Source organism: Tasmannia lanceolata, unplaced genomic scaffold (assembly GCF_043159265.1).
Source record: "Tasmannia lanceolata isolate RefF3 unplaced genomic scaffold, GAP_Taslan_0.1 ptg000109l, whole genome shotgun sequence".
Lineage (NCBI taxonomy): Eukaryota > Viridiplantae > Streptophyta > Magnoliopsida > Canellales > Winteraceae > Tasmannia > Tasmannia lanceolata.
In genome coordinates this window covers 373,053-379,052 of record NW_027518786.1, presented here as the reverse complement: position 1 = coordinate 379,052, position 6,000 = coordinate 373,053, and positions in this window count along the sequence as shown.

Below are 6,000 nucleotides of genomic sequence, written 5' to 3'. Positions count from 1 at the left end.
GTGCATTACCTTGCATTCTTAAATTTCAAAAAATAAAGTTAAAAAAATCTATTTCAAAATTAGAAAATGAACTTGATGTTTTGATAAATAAATCTTCTTCTTCCATATCTCAAGCTAAAGTTAAAATTGAAATTGTTAAACTTGAGATTGAAACCCTTAAGGGTTGTTTGGATGAGAAATCTTGCCAAATTGTTAAACTCCAAAATGTGGCAAGCTCTTCCAAATCTTATGAAGATGACACTAATGATTTTCTAAATCAAATAAACCATCTTCATAATGAAAATGAAAGGTTAAGATTATGTCTCCATGGATTCTTAAATGGTGATAAAATTATTGACATAATCTTGAAGAAGGTTAGTCATAGACCTAATCATGCATTTTATGATAGGACTAGTCTATCAAACCCTCATGTTAGATGCCATTATTGTGGAATCAATGGTCATTACCAATACCAATGTGCATCTAAAATTAAGGATTGTGGTGGAACCAAGAAATCTTGGGTTCCCAAAGCCCTCATATGATTATTTTCATATGTGTTTTTAGATTAGGGGCTTGCACTTAAAATTGAATATCTTTTTATGGTTATTTAAATATCCCCTCTTGTGTTGAATAAAAACTCTAAATAGGGGGAGTTCTATGTTTGTCTTCTTTCTTGAAAAAGGGGGAGCTTAAAATTGTAAACCTTCATCCCTTTGAATTTTTTTTCCCCCAATCTTTTTTATTGATGTCAAATAGGGAGAGAAATCTAGTGTAAGGAAATATATGCATGCTTTTATTGAAAATCTCTTGTGCTTGTCATCATAAAAAATGGGGAGATTGTAAGCCCAATGGTTCCCACCTTGGCATTCCCATCTTATTTTGATGATTCCAATACACAAGTGATTTATATCACTAATATGTTTGTATGTCTAAGTTGTAGATTATAATTGTGCTAAAAACAAGATTGCTTGGATTAAGACCAAGAAGCTCTCATTGGACCACATTATGAAGGCCAAAGACATCGGAGATCCAAGGTGAATGAAGACTTGAAGAAGCGCAATTGAAGATCGAAGTCGTAGATTAAGTTAATCTCACACACTCTAAATGTTTAAGAGATTGTCCTTGTGGTGTTCCAACACTTTGGAACCCTCATAACAATCCCAACTTGGTGTAGAGTTGGAAGCCCAAAAACAGAATTGAAAATCTGCTTGACTTAGGCTTCTCGGAACTCCGAGAGATTCCTCGGAGCTTCGAGATTTGGTCCAGTAGCGTTTTTTCCAACTTCTGTTTGTATTCCCGGAACTCCGAGAGAAATTCTCGGAACTCCGAGGAATTTCTCGGAACTCGGAGACCACTATTTCGGGAAGAAAAATATAGCCGTTGGGACTTTGACAAAATTACGACTATGCCCCTCAAACGGTCATATTTGGTTTTTCTATATATATGGGTATTCTAATATTCAAAATCATCAATCCTAACACTCTAAGACTCTATTTGAACATCCTAAGAGTGATTCATTCTTGTTTATGCCTCTCATCTTCTAAGATTAGGATTTGGATCATTAGGCTCAAATTGTACATCTTCTACAAATCTTGTAAACCCTTGTGAGGGATTTTTGTTCTTTCTTTCTTATTCACAAGATTGTATTTGGGCAAGTGTTCGGAGAAGTGGAGCCCACTCTCCGTGGTGAGGATTGCCACCAAGGTTAAAGCAATTGGAGTTGTAATCGGCACCGATCTTCGCCGAAGTTAAGAAGATCAAATAGTGAAGCAATCAACGAGTTTGGTTGGTGGAGTGGAGTAGGCCTCGCGTTGGAGGACCGAACCACTTTAAAATCTCGGGTGCAATCTCTCTTATCTCTTGCCTTTCTTTTATTGCACTTAGGATTTAACTTGCGTGCTTAAGTTTCGGCCTCAACATACACTTCCTCTTGGATATAGCCATTTAGGAAGGTACTTTTGACATCCATTTGATATAGTTTAAATCCTTTATGAGATGCATATGCCAAGAGTATCCTAATAGCTTCTATACGTGCAACAGGAGCAAATGTCTCATCACAGTCTATTCCTTCCTCCTGATTGTACCCTTGGGCTACAAGCCTAGCTTTATTTCTAGTGATAATTCCATTTTCATCCATTTTGTTTCTATACACCCATCTTGTGCCAATGACTGGATGATCACTAGGCCTAGGCACTAGCCTCCACACCTTGCTTCTTTGGAATTGACTCAACTCTTCTTGCATAGCCATCAACCAATATTCCTCCTTTTCGGCTTCCTTGATGGACTTAGGTTCTACTTCGGATAGGAACGCCAAGTTGTTACTCACACTTTGATAGTATGATCTAGTTCTTACCAGCGATGTGGCATCACCTAAGATTTGGGATTCAGGATGATCTACCAATATTCTCCTATCCCTAGGTAATGAGTCATCATCTACACCCTAAACTTCCTCACTAGGTAATGTATTATTTGTAGATGCATGGGGAGGAGCATTTGTCTTAGGTAAGAGGTGTTCAGTAGGTTCATCCTCATCATGTGGCAGTTCTTGAGGTGTTGGCTCTCTCTCATCAAATGTAACATGCATGGATTCTTCTACAACTAGGGTTCTTCTATTAAATACTCTATATGCGTTGCTATGTGTAGAATACCCTAAGAATATGCCATCATCCGACTTCTTGTCAAATTTATGTAAGTTATCTTTAATATTCAAGATGTAGCATCTACAACCAAACACTCTAAAGTAGCTTATATTTGGTTTCAAGTTTTTCCAAAGCTCATAAGGTGTTTTCTTAGAAATTGGCCTCATATACACCCTATTTATCATAAAGCAAGCGGTGCTAACCGCCTCCGCCCAAATGTATCTAGGGAGATCATTTTCATTTAACATGGTTCTAGCCATTTCTTGGAGGGTTCGGTTCTTTCTTTCTACAACCCCATTTTGTTGAGGTGTTCTAGGTGCCGAAAAGTTGTGTTTGATGCAATGTTCATTACAATAAGTGTCAAAGTGTATATTCTCAAATTTCGTTCCATGGTCACTCCTAATGTAAGATATGGCAATACCTTTCTCATTTTGGAATTGAATACACAACTTAAGAAAATTTTCATAGGTTTCATCTTTATGTACTAAAAATATGACCCATGTAAATCGTGAGTAGTCATCCACAACGACAAACACGTACCTCTTTTCACTTAGGCTACTTGTCTTCATTGGTCCAAAAATATCCATATGAAGTAGTTGCAAGGGGTAAGTGGTTGAGATCATATTTTTAGGGGCAAATGAGCTCTTCAATTGTTTGCCTAATTGACAAGTTCTACAAATGTGATCTTTGGTGTACTTGAACTTAGGCAACCCTCTAACAATGTCTTTTGAGGAGAGGGTTGAAATGAGATCCATTCCGGCATGACACAACCTCCTATGCCATAACCAGAAATCTTCACTAATGGCATTAAGACATGTTACATTTTGGAGTCTAAGATCATCTAGCCCAATAGTGTAAATGTTATTGTCTCTAGAACCTATGAATTGCACTTTTCCATCTATCTTATTCTTAACAATGCATTTGTCGAGGTTGAAGACTACTTCAAAACCACTGTCACACAATTGACTAATGCTAATAAGATTATGAGATAAGCCATCAACATAAAGTACATCATGTATGGGAGAGGTAGAGTTACCTATGGTGCCTTCTCCTTTAACTTTTCCTTTCTTATCATCTCCAAAGGTAACATCTCCACCATCCTTGAGTGATAGGGATGCAAATTGAGTGAGGTCTCCGGTCATGTGTCTAGAGCATCCACTATCAAGGTACCATGTGTTCTTCTTGTTATAGCTTTTAAGGCATACCTACATATGAATAGGCAAGTGAGATCCCTTAGGTACCCAAATCTTCCTAATCTTGCTAAATTCATTTATTTTTATTTTAGCGTTCAATTTGATTTTATCTTGTTTAGCATACATGCAAGCAACCTTATAATGTCCTTCTAGACCATAATAAAAACAAGTTTTAGTACCACTAGAAGAAGCCTTCACAAATTTATTTTATAGTTTGACATTGTAGTATTCCATTTATGTCCAAGTCCACTTTTATCATGTGACAATCTTTGAATATTAACAAGCCTATCCAATTTTCGTGAACCATGTTCAAATCTTTCAAAAAGTTTCTTTAACTCATCATATTCATGAGATAGTTTACTATTTTCATGCTTTAGTTTTTTATTTTCAATAGATAGTTCTTGTCGATTTTCATTTAAAATCTTGATGGTAGCATTTAAATCATGAATTTCAACTTTATATTTTTCATTTTCATCATCTAAAAATTCATGATCTTTCTTTAACCAACCAAATTCTTTTGTCATGCTAGAAAGAGAATTTTCAAGTGATGTATTTTTATCAAGTTCAATTTCAAGTTCATCATGTGCACTTTGTAAGGAATAAATAACTTCTTTTAAAATAATGACATCATTTAAAGTTCTTACCTCTTGATTGTCATTTGTTGAACCCATGAAGCAAATATTTTTGTTATCAAGCAATCTTCTCCATCATTTGGTTCACCTTCACTTTCATTGTCCTCGTCTCATGTGGCGGTCATTCATTTCTTGCCTTCTCTTCTCTTGAAACGATTGTTTGAAGTAGGCTCATTATTGAGTGGACAATCCGGGCGAATGTGTCAAAGTTTCTTGCATCTGTAGCATCGGGGTTGAGATGATCCGTTACTGAGCTCTTCTTTCTTCTTGAATGGAGGATTGGTTCTTCTATTTCTCATGCCTCCCATATTCCTTTGCAAGAACTTGATCCTTCTTATTAGGAGGGCTACCTCATCTTCCATGTCTCCCTTTGCCTCTTCATCATCACCTAAATTGCAAGCAAAAGCAACACCTTTTCCTTTTTCAATTTCGGGTGCTTTTATTTTGAAAGTCATCTCATGGGTTATTAAGGACCCTATTAGTTCATCTAGGTTTAATGTATTCTTGTCCTTGGCTTCGGTGATTGCGAAGGTTTTGGATTCCCATGATAAAGGTAGGGATCTAAGGATTTTGGTCACTAAATCTCTATTTGAAAATTATTTTCCAAGTCCCCTTAGTCCATTTACTAGGTTAGTGAATCTAGTGTACATGTCGGCAATAGTTTCATCGGATGTCATTTGAAAAAGTTCATATTGCCTAAATAGATGATTCATTTTAGATTCCTTAACTTGGTTAGTTCCCTCATTGGTAACTTCTAAGGTGTCCCAAATTTCCTTAGCCGAATTCAAGTTTGAAACTCTATTGAATTCTCCGGGTGACAAAGCACAAATTAAAGAATTCATGGCTTTGGCATTGTAGTTTGAGGCTTGTTGTTTGGCTTCGCTTCATTCATTTAGATTTCTAGTGGGCAAGGTATATCCATTATGAATGGCTCTCCACATTTGGTAATCTTGGGTTAAATATATTTTTATTTTGGTTTTTCAAAATCCATAATTTGTTCCATCAAAATAAGGTGGCCTAGTGTTTGAGTATCCATCATGGTGTTGAGGGTAGTTCGCCATTTTTAGAATCTTTTCTCTAGACCGGTTAGGGTTTTAAATAAAGTAGAGACGAGGCTCTGATACCAATTGAAATAAACAAGAGGGGAGGTGAATTGGTTTTAACAATAATTTATACCTTTTTAAACCTAATTTGAATTTTCTTTTCTTGATTAGATTTTGGTTAGTTCAAATAAGATCAAATCAAAAGGAAATGCCAAACCAAACAAAAATGAAAGTGCAAGACAAGGAAGGAACACACCGATGTATAGTGGTTCGGGCAAAGCCCTACTCCACTCTTCTTGAGATCGTCCTCAAGGATTTCCACTATGTGAGACCTCCACGATGCCCGGCTTCGAGGCGATTACACTCCCAAGGGGTATTAAATGAGGATGCCCTTGACACCTTTACACCGACTCTCCTTCTTCGCCGAGTTCTAAGCACTACTCCTTATGGTATTAAAAATAGGATGCCCTAGCCACCTTTACAATGAATAAAGGATGATGATTGCTTGGCTTCT